This window comes from Anser cygnoides, chromosome 2 (genome assembly GCF_040182565.1).
Source record: "Anser cygnoides isolate HZ-2024a breed goose chromosome 2, Taihu_goose_T2T_genome, whole genome shotgun sequence".
Lineage (NCBI taxonomy): Eukaryota > Metazoa > Chordata > Aves > Anseriformes > Anatidae > Anser > Anser cygnoides.
In genome coordinates, this window is record NC_089874.1 from 128,739,075 (window position 1) to 128,753,034 (window position 13,960).

At 40.1% G+C, this 13,960-nt stretch overlaps 1 protein-coding gene across 8 annotated transcripts in view; it reads right to left on the minus strand.

Moving 5' to 3' along the window:
- The window catches only part of NCOA2 (nuclear receptor coactivator 2), a 202,746-nt gene that overhangs the window by 123,104 nt on the left and 65,682 nt on the right, over positions 1–13,960 (minus strand). For 6 of the 8 annotated variants that reach the window (XM_013172477.3, XM_048077042.2, XM_048077044.2 and 3 more), the window contains one exon: positions 3,597–3,801. The exons of the other annotated variants lie outside the window; for them this stretch is intronic. The gene's annotated coding sequence lies outside the window, so the exon portion shown is untranslated. The remainder of the gene's footprint in view (positions 1–3,596; positions 3,802–13,960) is intronic. 8 annotated transcript variants of the gene reach the window in all.

Below are 13,960 nucleotides of genomic sequence, written 5' to 3' on the forward strand. Positions count from 1 at the left end.
TCCAGAGCTTCACAATCTTATCCCCCAAAAGACTGTGAGGATTTCTAATACGGAAAAAAAGAAGAAGAAGAAAAAAAAAAGACTTCATGAAAGCAGCCCAGATTAGCTAAACGATACATCATAGTGGAACAATTCTGCTGTTAAAGATTATGCAGATGTTATGATGGAGGCAAAGAAAGACTTTCTTTAGCTACAGCACAGCTGCTGCAAACAACTTCAAAAAGACTTGGCACAGGACTTCAGCCACAAAACTTCCCCCTCGCTTCATTTCATGCATGTCATCTGAAACTACAGCAAGCTGCACCAAGGACAAAGCTAACACGAGGGGAGTTTGGAACATCTTATCAGTAGGGCAGTTCCTTGCACTGCCAATACTCAAATGCACCTTCACAAATCTCAGCTATACTTCTCCATTCCTTCTCAATTTAGCAATCTCTCACGAAAAAGAAGAAAAAAACAAAGCACAACACAACATTAATGGTATGGCAGACTGCTGTACCTCTTATTTATACTTGCATTACCTTCTACTTTAGAGATGGCAACCAAATTACAGTATATTTAACATATATTAAATCTTCAAAAAATAGCCATAATAATAATAAAAAAGAAATTATCCATTGAAGTAAAATTAGAAAGTACTAGCAGTTTCAGTTCGCATTCTTTATTACCTATACACTGAGCTACTCCGAACAGTCAAGTACCCAGACCATGCAGCTGACTCTAACAGCTTACAATCACATTGAATGTTTGTGTTTAATGCCAGTCTTGTATCTTCTATGTCATGTATGCACCACAAAGAAAATGTATATTCATTGTCTAAATTCCAAGTTCAGCTTTTCCCTTTAAATCCTGAACAAAAAAGGGGTCAAAGCATTACTACCCAAAAAGAACTTGCACTGGTTTTTTATATTTAACAGTAAAGCACAAACAATTTAATTTTGTTTGCATACTAACATTATACTTGTGATTTCCTTTCAATGATTACATTGGGAGGAAACATACCTGAGAAATATAAACTATTTTAAGATGTGTGCATGTGCATGAGATTAAATTAATGCATTTCTGATGCATATGAACAGAATCTTAGAAACTGTATTAAAATGTTCCCTTTTTCCTCTTTTATTAATTCATAGGATGTCAGCTCTTTGACAGTTAAGATGCTCTCACTTCTATCACATGAGGTCATAAACTGATTTGTCATTTCTTCCTACAAATGTAAAGTCACATTCAAAAAATTAATACAAATGACAAAACAGCAGCAGGAGCAACTAAAATACTGTTAACACGCAAACTTTCTCTGTAAGCAAAACAGAGCAGAAAAAACTACAGAAACAAGGAAACAATCGGAAATTTAGTGTTTTTTTAATAGCTCAATTACTTCATTTCTAAGAACTTGATAAAAAGCTAGAAATCCGTGGTCTTATAAAGAGTATTAGTAATGTTGAATAAAAACAAAAGTGAAGAAAACTCATTAAAACAACGGTAAAACTTGAAATACTAGAAATACTAACTGTGGTATTACTATATTCATGAAAGCATAACATTTCAAAATGACCTACTTTAATAATAATAAAAAAATGAAAGGATACGGCCACTAAACCCCAGCCTCTACCACCTTTATAAGGCACCATCTACTTCTCAGAATTAGGAACAGACTCATGAAACTGAACCAATTTGTTCAACAGATGTTTCAGTTAACCCAAAGGAATTTTTACTTTTCTATTGTAGAAATAAAGAGCCATGAATAAAATTCCACTGTTATTAGCAGCTTTCAAAATATATTAGCTCAAAATCAGCTTCCATCCCCATTATTTCTTCCACCTAACAGAGAACATTTTCCATGCCGGCCGAGACGTGTCGCTGAAATAAAGTAGGCGCATTGATAACACAACTCCCCCCTCCCGCCCCGTTTCATGGCACACACAGGAACGGTACAGTTTTTATTTTGCTTGGCATTCCTCTCTCCGCGTTAGCCGATAATCCTCCCTGCGCAGCCGTGCCAGCGCAGTGCCCCGCGGCTCCCCTGCTGCTCCGGCCCCCTGCCTTTCTCCAGCAGCCGCCGTGCGCTGGGTGAGCGTTTTGTAATAGGCGCTGTTGCATCAGTCTAATTGCAACATCATTCCCAATGCTCTAGGTAAGGCAAGTAATTTCATTTTCAGCTTCTGCTCATAAAACGCGGATCGCTTCAACCTCTCCCCCTCCTTTTTTTTTTGTTTATGTTTTAAGTGCTGGGATTTACAGAGACGCTCGCACTGCAGGGCAGCAGTCAGACAAAAATATCTCAGGTTTTCTTAGAAAGCAGCACTTGGAAATCCTGCTCTGTGCCTGAAGCATTGCTGCAGCCTTCCACAGAGCCAGATGCAGTGGATCCCCCATGAGCAGGCTAGAAGGGGAATGCACATTCTAACTCTGTGTATTTAATATAATATTTAGCTACTATTAAAGCTTCATGGCTTTTACTGTCTCCCTCTTCTGCAATAGAGAGTAACAGCTTATCTGGCAAGCACGCTCACTATGTTTCCAGGCACCAAAGACACGCTCTTGGTTAATTCATAAAATCTGATCTAACGTTAGATATTTTGCATTCAGGTTAGCTAAGTTAAAACAATATTTAGCCTAACCATGCCTTGGCCAAAAATTCACTGCTATCTAGTGATTACAACACTATTGTAGCTGGCTATGGACATCACACAGGGAAAACACAAATCCTGAGGCTGAAGAAATGCAGCTGAAATTCTGACCTCAAGCCATTCTGATAGTGGGTATTACAAACACTGTGTACTTTGTACCTGATACAATAACCAGGCACAAGAGGCATGTGCCTGGGATGAACGATGAATTTACTTGTCATTTCAGTTTTGTGCACACACATTATCGGAGCTGACAGCATCAAAAAATGCCCTGCTTCTTACACCCCAAATCATACTACATGATATGAACATCCAGACTAAAATCCAACTGTAAAGGCAAGCACTGACAGGAGGAAATGTCAGAAGTATGTTTCAGAGAAACCTGAGCTTTGCCTTTGTTTGCTTATGTGGCATGGTACACACCGCAGTCGTGTCACCCAATTCCCACAGCATCTCTGCTTTTTGCTCAGTGTACAGAAGTACCGCGAATCAAAACAGCGATCTGTTTTCCTCTTGGTATTTGCCTTACAGACTGATTCCGTATTTACTGCGTGCTATTCAAACTTTTTTCAGAAGATGGAACAAGTAATTTCTTTGTGAATTCAACGGCGCAGCCAGGCACTCGACAAACATAATGGTTACTCCCTCTGTTACTCCGTCACTCCTAACTTAGAATTCTGTTAGTCCTAACTTCCTAACCAGAGCAGAGACAGCTTTAAGGTCAAAACGATTCCCCAACTCTGAAGACAACTTTGTCTCCAGCTTGGCACAACTCAGACCTCATTTTTTTGCAGTACTTAGCATTACAGTGTGCTTTATATAGCATTTTTGAACCTCAGCCCCCGCTGCCTCACTCGCAGCTATCAGTGCTCAGCACTTTTCCAGATCAGATCCGAAGATCTCAAGTCACCCGCAAGAAAGCCAGACGCACAAAGGCAGGAGAAAAGGCCGGATTAAGCAACTTACCTAGCATCACAGCCAGGAAGAGAGTCCCGTTCCCCAGGGCAGCGTGCAGCTGCGCAGAGCATCAGCACAGCCCCTGCCCGCCGCGCGAGTCCCAGCTTCTGCTGTCACTGAGGCAGGGCTACTACGGAGAACTGCCTTCGCCACCGCATGCAGCAGGTTCATTCCCAGAGCAGGTCCATCCTGCGCACGTAACGAGGCAGGGGTCCTGTGGAAAAAAACAGGATGTCAGCACACGGGTAAGTAACATTCAGTTGTAACGCTTGCAAGGGGCCAAACTAAGGAGCTTTGCAAAGACACACTGACTTGTGGCATATTTTGACTTGGACACTACGTACACCACTTCTGGCAAAACTAAATTGAGACAGCAGAAATTGTCAGTGCGAGGGTGGCACATGGGTACCTACATGAGCTAGGAGAGGAGTTGCAATCTTTATGTGTACCGTGCAGCTCTTGTGGTAAAGGAGTAAATGAGCAATGGTTAGCACCGGCAAAGCAATCTTCCCTCTGGGGACTAGCAATAGGTGGTGGTCAGCATATTCCCAAGGAGCTTCTACTGGAACCAAAAGTATTTACGGTTATTCCAAGATTTTTACAGAAAAGGCCTTTCCAGAGCTCCTCTGCCTGCTTTCCTCAAGCTACATCCTTTGGCCCGTGTTGATTCAAGTCCCAGCCGTTCTTCAGTCCTACCCTCAGGGTCTGGGTCTCTTCAAACCCCCACTCCCTACTGCTTTTCACCCCTCCTCGCTCTGTCATTTCCAGTGCTGGCTGGCAGTGCCATGCTCTGCCCCTGCCTCCCCATGCTTTGTCCCTCCTCCACTCTGACAGACAGTCACACTGACTCGTACCCTTGCCCACAGCTCTCTTTTCCACCCCATCACACACTTCTTCATCAGGACTCCCGCTGCCTCCTGGATTCGGTTTCTCAGTCCCTCTGCTCATCAGTTCTTGTGACCCTGTGTCTTATTATGTCCCACTCCCCTTCAACAGTCTCTTTCTTTCTTTCAGCCCAGATTTAGCCCTTTTAGTCCTAGTTCCTAACCTGCTGCCCACAAAAACACTACGGGGGACCACAGTGGCATAGGAGAGCCTCCCTGGGGGAAGACAGAGCAAGGATAAGGGAAAGACAGGGCCCTCGCACCCTGAGCCTGTCTCCCTGTTCACTGAGGGGGTTATCTGGGGGCTGGGACCACAGCGTGGCTCCACTCCTGGCTCTCAGGCACTGCCGTATCAGGTAGCTGGTTTGTCCTCCAGCCTAGCCTCTGCTCAGCTTCCATCCTCCCTGCCCAGCATGCACAGCTTGCTCTCCCTTATCCCAATTTTGTCAATCTTCTACCCCCTGGCTGAGTTTTCATGTCTCCAAATCAAGCAGTTTCTCTTCTGAAGCTGCCTGGGGAGAAATAATTGGGAATAAGAGAAGCAGGATTTTCTGCTCTCAGTTACAATGGCCAGTGGCATTCATTACCACCTGCTGAGAAGCTTGCCCAGGTGTATTTTAGCCCGTTCTTAGTGATGGGACACGTGCAATCCGTGCAGCATTAGAAGATGTGCAAATTTGCTCAGCAAGAAGGAAAACGCTGTCAATTGCAGCCATACAGCTCTAATGTGCTCAAGACGGCACGAGAGAACTGTGATTTCTTTAAAAGCTTACAGTTTGGTTAGATCTGAGATTCTCACAGTGCTGACAAAGGCAAAGATGTGACTCATAAGCCACTCTTCTTCCCCCAAAGCCTATCACCAGCACTTTCTGCACTACCATGTAATTTCTAGTTTCTGCTTCAAAGGGAGGGACGTGAGCATTTGCAAAACAAAAAGGTTATTTTTTTAGGGATAATACATAAGAAATAGCTACTTTTCCATGCATTCTTATAAACAGGTAAATAATTTTGGTAGAAAAAAAAATGAAAAAGAAATTAAGTTAGAGGCAGCTACCCAGCTTCAAACATTTCAACCCCAAAAGCTAATGTTTTGCAAAGTTCTAATAAATAAATAACTAAACCCTGACAATATCAGGCAGCTTTCCTTATTGCAATTCCTGGCCTTTCCCTTTCAGCCCTTAGTAGCACAAGTCATTCAGCTCACTAAAACAAGAGCTGCACAAATATGAAAACCTGAGAGCAGTGGTCAAGCTGCAAACGAGCTGCTGAGCTCGGGCAGTGCCTGGGAGAAGACCACGGAAGCCTCACTTGTCCACCACCAGTCCTGTTGCGTGCCTACAAGCAATGTGCAAACGCAGTACAGACAGGCAGCCACACGCAACCAAGCCAGTGTTTCTCAGCCGTGACCATTTCTATCCCAGAGTTACCAATGCTCAGCCGAAAAGCCATAAGTGCACATCAAACACTTCTAGGCCACAAGGACCTGACATAAAATGGGGTAGCTCAAATCACAAGGAGGGGCACACAGACCTAATAAAGATAATTTAAGCCAACCCATTTTGCTTCCCGTTTGCACTAAATCACAGCAGGCAGGTATCAGTTGCAAAGTCTCAGATGTGGAAGGGCAACTTTTTACAGTGCTATTGCTTGTGATCATCTGCCCCTGCCTGGAGGGGAAACAACCTTGTACGGAACTTGGGGTAACTTTTTCTTTCCTTTTCTCTATTTAGCAGCTATTTATGTCAACATGGGAGGAAAAAATATACAGAACCCAATGTCATTACATGTATGGTTAAGTAAAATACAGAAAGGGAAAAACCTCAAAATGGACAACACATTTCTTTTACAGTGAAATCCAATTTATGGATTTTTTTTTTTTTACTGAGCTCTTATGAGCAAACAAGACAACATTTTCATGATGGTTCTTGTAAATACGTCTGTATAAACATGATCCAGAAGAGCAGAACAAGAAAACAGAGAAACAGTGTCACATGTTCACAGCTGCATGCAAATTATAGCGCAGACTAAATGCACCACAACAGTTATTTTTCAATAAGAAATAATTATTTCCAAGGAATGACTGACTATTCCTGTGAGACTGTATTTAGTCTAGAGACATCTGATGTACCTAATTTTCAAAAAGCACTTACTAACTCTGGGAAAAAAAAAAAAAGAAAGAAAGGAAAAAAAAAGAGTGACCTACATGCATTAAACATCAGTGTGTAAAATCATAATGAAGCATTAAACGCTTGTTTTCATTTGGATAAATGATTAATAAATACTTTTATTATATCTTAAATTTAATTTAAGTAATGCAACTGGCTATCAAGCATCCATAATAGCTAGGTTTTTCTTTAAAGGACAAAATAATTATCTGATCACTAGTTATAGTTAAGATGAAAAATATAATTAGGTTGAATTAAATTGCAGTGCTTTAATGTACAATCATGGAAACTACATAAATTTCTTCCTAGAAAAGAAATCAGAATTTTGTGCACTGTTTCATTAGGCAGAAGAACATATTGCTTGTCAGTAAAGGACTTTTTTCACTGAAGGGAAAGGAAAAGAAAGCACTCATACAACCCTGCTCAACTGATTAGAAGTATCAGGCACTGGTAGTTGTCTCTCTGCTGTAAGCAATCGAAGCTGACTTAGATCCTACAGACCACTATAGAGTGTTCCTAAACACTCCTCTGAAATCCAGCAGACCCCCAAAAAATGGTATCTGTTTGTTTAACATAAACCAACCTAATTATTTTGTCATTGAAATCAATATTTATGGGCTAAAACACTAAATCAAGTAGGAAAGCTTTAATGTAAAACAAATCATAAAACACTGATAAAGGAAATGCTTGAAAAGGCTCTAGAACTGCAGGTATTTATATAAGATTTGTGAATATATAAACACTTGGCTATATACGTCAAGAAAAAGGTGAGGCTCAGTGCAGTGAACTAATCATCAAGAAGACTGATCTTCCTTAGCCAGCTGGCTGGAGTATAGTAGTGAACAGCTAGCCCCAGAGCCAAGATTCATCCAAGATCATTCATTCATTTTAAGGTAAGACTTTTTTTTCCTTTTTCTTTTTTTTTAGTTTTTTCTTTTTCTTCTCTTTCAGCATTTTTAAAGTACAAGTTATTTCCTGAAAACCGTCATCAGTTCTCTCTTACCAATTACCACAAAAGCCACACTGCAATGCAAATAGTGTATTTGTTATGATCAACTTACTGGCATCATTTGATGAGCGATTACTCTCCATGTGGCAGAATGAATTATGTTAAGTTTGTTTAGGAAAGCTGTTCTTCAAATCTTAAGAAACACAGTTTCCTACAGTGCTAGAACTTTCATTCACCCCAAATCCACAAATCCTATTTTCCCTTTTAATTTCAAGAAGTATCTAAAACAAATTGACAAACGAAAATTGTCATATCCTAAATAAATACTGCTGCATTAGCATCAGCACAGAAACTGCTTCATGCATTGATCGAAACGTATGCTATAGTTCAAATTTTCTTTCAATCTGTTCAAATGACATGACACTGTAAGTTCAGTATAAAACATTATGGCTCCTATGCAAATAAGCAGGCTCCCAAATTAAGGTTGCTACTCCACAATACGTTGTGTGCAGCTGCTCGCAGCTTGTTCTCACACTGAAGAGTAGATTAAAATGGAATAGCAACCTTATACCTGTATACCATTGATTTTATTGACTTGGCTCATATTAGTTTAATAATAATATTAATAATATCTGAAGAAACATAAGTCACCAATACTAATAACAGCAGCTACAGCTTCCTACTGATGTGGCACACTGTCCATAATTTCATGGCTCAGCGTCATATGAGAGGAAGCAAGCGTCTTGCAAGCCACATCTGACACAGGAAGCACCCACACCACCAACCCTCTGCTGCTAACTGCGTCCCATGCACCATCACGGTGAGTTTGAGGGAATTTAGCTTCAGTTAAATATTTCTAATGTCACTCGCCTCTTCCATTCCTTACCAAGCATCTAGGGAAACACAGGGTGCAAAATGAGACAAAGTATCATTGCTTTATGGACATCAACTTATATCCCCCATTGATTTTCTTAGGATTTACAGCAATTGCAGGCACTGCTCTTGCTGGCTAAGGGTGTTAGTTGGTCATCATTTCATAAATGCTTCTTTTAGACCAATATTTAATTAAGCTCACCTCACTTTATGTACTCTACAAGACGATTTGTTTTTCTTACGCCATGAATTACAGTGCCAAAAATGTCTACAGAGCAAATAGTAAAGGTTATATAGTAGTATGTTATCCATATGGTATCAACTACAATAAATTTACTTATAGCCTGTTAAGTTTCCAAAAGAATGCATTTGAGTTTCAGATCTGTGACAAATTTAAGTTATATACTTATGTGTGATTTAACATTTTTAAAATTAAATCAGAGTCATACTAACAAGACTGAGTAACAGCACAGATACAAGTATATCTTGCGTAGAAAACTCAACAGAAAGTGCTTAGAACAGGTGCAAACACACCTGTAATATTTACTGGCTCTTACAATATCTCTCAGAGTGAAGATGACTCCTGGCATATATTTGGCAGTACTGTACCAAAGCAAACCTTTTAAAGTTCTCCCCTTATTACAGTGTCTTGCAACAAGAATGCTCTGTGACCATTTATTTTTGTCATGCCTTTTACTGATATAGGGACTTACTATAATTGTTAAACTATGCTTTAGTTTTCACCTAGGTATCTTCCAGAAACTGAAAAAGACACAAGAAAGTTCTCCAAAGGACAGAGAATTAAAAAATAAAAAAGGAGAACCGTGAAGTTTTATTGCTCCTAACCATACAAAAATGCACGTCACGTATAGGTTTCTTAATGAAACTGCTCATTACACTCTATTACAATATTTGTGCCTAATTTGTGAGACTTTGCAATTGAAATGTCAGTTTTTACACCATCTTGCTATAGTGTGCTGAGCTCCAGAAATTGTAAGTTTTGAGCCTGAAAGATATGAGTAGAAGCAGAAAGTATCTTCTAACAAAGTGAGCAGTTGTGGTTTTTGTTGCTTCAGACCTTGACAGCTCTGTTTAAATATTTTCTCCACTACCTCCTGGGCTACATTTGCAAAATCTAGTAATCTTTTTGAGGTCTCTTACTTAAACCCACAAATCCTTCCTCTGATGAGAATACCCCAAAACACCACCTTAAAAATTATGGTGGATCAAAATGCTTCCTTTAGTAAACGTATTCAGCTCACTAACCTGGCAGAAAACTAATCATGTTTTCTGTAGATTAGCAAATTGAATCACTTCACCAAGGGTTGAGAGAGGTTTTGCAGCCCGTGGGATGGGGCCCGACATGACAACCTGGATAAGACTGTGGAGAATAAGATGGGGAGAAGGGAAAGGGCGTTCATTTCTAGAAGCAGCCATTTTTTTCCCCTACCACTTTAGGTCAGTTTAGAGTACCATACCAAACCCTCCCTCACCTCTTGATGCTTCTCCTTTCTGCATACATAAATTAAGACTTACTAGCCCAAGGACTAGAAATCAGGTATTTGTGCTGCCAGGTGAGTGCATGTCTAAGGTAGACAACCTCCCCAAACTGCACACCTCTTCCTCTGCATATTGTGTCCCGTCTCTCCTACAGGGACCGAAGAATCTCTGAATACCCCAAAACAGCAATTTCTAAGCCGCAATCCATGGTCAATAGAGACGGAGTATAGACTATAGGTAGTCGGGCAGAACCGTATCTTACACCGTAATTATAAATGCCTACATTTCACTGGGTTATACCAATAGCCAGTGAGAAAACCGAGTAGTAACAGCTTAGTATTAACATCCCCAAAACTTAGGGAATGACCTAGTGATGGAACTTGTTTGGCATGGGTCCTTGTGGAAGGAACAAAGAAAGCCCCCCATTCAGCCAGTGGCCAGAGCGAGCCCCATCCTGAACCTGTGGTGTCTCAGGCACCTCTCTCATCTCTAGTCGGTATGGACCCCATGGCCACCACGTACTTCATACAACTCAAACTGGGCAGTGCAGCAGTTATGGAAGTTTTTTGTAAGTCCTTCAGCAAAGAGGAAAAAACAACAACACTAAGTATTTTGGTTCAAATCGAGCTGCCTGGTTTCTATTATTTTTTTGATTTGTTTCCAAGAGTCTTTTTTTTTTTCTTCTTTAAACCAACTCACCCGCAACTTACTATGGAACCTAGATTTATTAAACAAAGACAAAAAGAAAACAAACAAAAAACCAACCAATCAAACAACAAAAAATGTTACTTTACCACATAATGTCCCCAAATCTGAAATTATTTTAATGCCTACCTCCAGTGGCAGCTACAGCACAGAAACAAACAATTATTACATATTAATCCCATGAATTTCTGAGCAAAAATGAATGTATAACATTAAAATAAAAATGTAAAATGAGATAATTCTATTCAGTATACTAAAAAACAGGGAGCAGATGTTATGCATATGCATGTAGAGATATACATGCATGTGTACATAAAACCATAAAACATATATATTTATATACACGTACTTTCTAAGGCAGGTTAAAAAAATAATCTGCCAAAAGAAAAAAAGCTATTCAATTCTCCTAAAAACCAAAACAGCTTCAATTTTATGACTGAATGTTAGGACTAATTTTCTTTTTTGGTTCCAGGATCTTTCTGCAGACACCCAAAAGAAATGGGGAAACTGCTTTTGCTCCTGTGGAAAACAAATGGAACACGCTGCATCTATCACAAAAGAGAAAATACTTCATTTCTAGTGTTCCCTAAGTGCAAGTGGAAGCAAATGGAAAAGCTGCCATAGCCACAGCTCAGTGCAGGCCATAGCTTTCACCAAGTTAATTCATGTTCTCAGGCAAGGCAGAGTGCGAAGAAATTTGGACTAATAAGTTAAAGCAGCTACAGAGAGCTTCACACTTGTCTATGACATTCAGTCACACTCATCGCACCTCTTTGGAGAGCCCACGCCATGTTTCCCATGTTTCCGTCCTGGTCCATTTCACAGACTATTTACCCACCTCATCAACTCCCTTGACTCACATGAGCATGACTCCTCCCTTCATCCACTTTTTTGGAAGCTAAGGGCCTTTTATATGTTTGCTACCTGACTGGTTTCTAACCAGGCAGGCCAGTTTTTACTGTTGTCTTAATGACTGTGGATGAGACAACTGAATTTTCCAGTTTTATGAGTAGCCACTCCACGGCGGGATGTGTCGAAATGCCTGTGTACAGGTCTGGCCGTGGCCGTGCGTGCTCCTGGCTTTTGCACCACATCTGGGCCGTCCCTTTGAAATGACTTGTACCCCTGCTCATGCCAGGGCATCTCAGCACGCACATCAAGCATTTTTGGATGCATATTACATATATGTTTTTTTAAATAACTGACCAGCTGGCAAGCCTCACTTTCTATTTTTCCCCTCTTGCATGTCAGCAGTACCATCAGTCTGCCATTCCACGCAAAAAAAAAAAAAAAAAAAAAAAAAAAAAGAGGTTTTGTACATCACCATTTGATGACACCAGGGATTCCTGTGTCACATTCCTTCTACCTCGCCTTTCACCTCACTTCCCAGGCACCTCAAATCCTCATTCCCAGCCTATTCAGGTCTTTCAGAGCGCCAGCCATGCTAGGAGGATGGGCAGAAAGCGAGCTGGGGAGATTCTGCTGGAAGGTGTTAACGGCTACCATCAAATGGCTCTTTGATCTGCAGACAATTATGGAGCTGGGCCTGCTCACCAGATGCAAGGGGCTCCTTCTTTCCCCCATTTCTTCCTTCTGCAGTACAGACGGACAGAAATGCCATCAACTGGAGTGCAAGGCCCTATAAACCAATTATGGGTTTATTCTGAATTTAAAAAGAAAAGGTCTACTTTGCTTTCACAGAGGGAGATGTCAGAAACAGTTTGCAAACCAACAGCTTAATTTGGAAAGGGACTTTTCTGTCACAATCCCTGTACGCTTGAGAGCTGTCTGAGTCTCACATGCAATCTGATTGCTGAGATTTAACAAAAGTTAGTTTACAAAAGTTCTTATCACAACCGTACATTAAAAAAGAAAATAATAATAAAAAGCTTTCAAATACAAGATGAAAAGCATATGGCATTGTTTTAGTGCTTTCTACTAATTAGTAGTGATTTCTTTAGATGGGGCAAGAAAATGACAACTTTTTTCCTCAACTGGCAGTGAACAGCCAATTCAGTAAGCTGCTTTTTTGTTTTCTGTGAGAGGGCAGTGGAAAAATCTCTTTCATTTATTAGGTCTACAGAGACCAAAACTGGCCGGGTGTCAAACCTGCTTTGTAAAAGCCCAAATTCATTCAGCCATGCACAGAGAGATTCCACAGTTTTTACAACCTGTTATCAGTATCAACTTAACAGAAGATGAACCTTTGGTGTCTTCCAACGAGTGTTACTGCAACTCTATAAAAGAGCGCAAAAAACTGAACTGACAATTCAACACAAAAGAAAAAAAGAAAGAGAAAAAAAAAACACAACTAATGGAACTGCCAAATTACATTAAAATCCTAAGATTTCATTCATGTTTTGCTGGATGAGTTTTGCATAAAGTCATAAAATGAGACCTCATACAATAGCAGATGAGCATCCTGGATAACTATTAAGACTTTAATAACACTGACTGCTCCAAGCCACACCGTATGCAGCTATGATACTTAACGTGCCGGTTTCACCACCTCACTCGTGATTGCAGGGCATGCAGAAATTGTCATGGGGACAGACAGGGCAAGGCCTTAAGCTGAATGAGCACTGATGGCAACCTCAGATAGAAAGATGACTATTTATTTATTTATTTATAGAAGGATGGGGCTTTCAGGAAGAAAGGGGAAAAAAAAAAAAGGAAAGAAAAAAGAAAAAAAAAAACTTCCAGAATGGAACAAGTGACTTGCTTTTAACTAGAATGAGGATAGATTCCTAGATGGCTTTGATGAGCTGATGTGCTGCCCTGTTAAAATGGTACTTATCACATTGAATCAAGCACACGACATATTAAATCCAGGGGAAAATATTAAACTTCAATTTCCAGTAAATACACCCAGTATCACAGTATATTAATGTACATTTTCTATAGCTGAAGTTATGAGTAACAGCACCCACAATACTTTTTAATCTCAGACTTTAAAACTGAATGGAATAATTGTTTAAAAATATATTATTTCCATTATAAGTTTTCTCTGTCTGTCCATACTGATAAAAAAGTGCTTGAATTGTCCCATTTTTTGTTTAGCAATGAATTCTGTTCATTCTTTAAGATAAAAGAACTGCAAACTAAATCAGAAATGTTTCCCACATTATTAAATATTGTAAACAACTATTTTTCTGTTAAACCAAGCAATTGTTATTAAGCATTCAGCATGCTTTGCACAAGCTGAAAGCCCAGCTCCTCGTTCAGAACCAGGGCTCTGCAGTGCTGCAAACCTGCATCTGACACAAAAGTAAGCCTAAGCATTCTTACCACCACCCT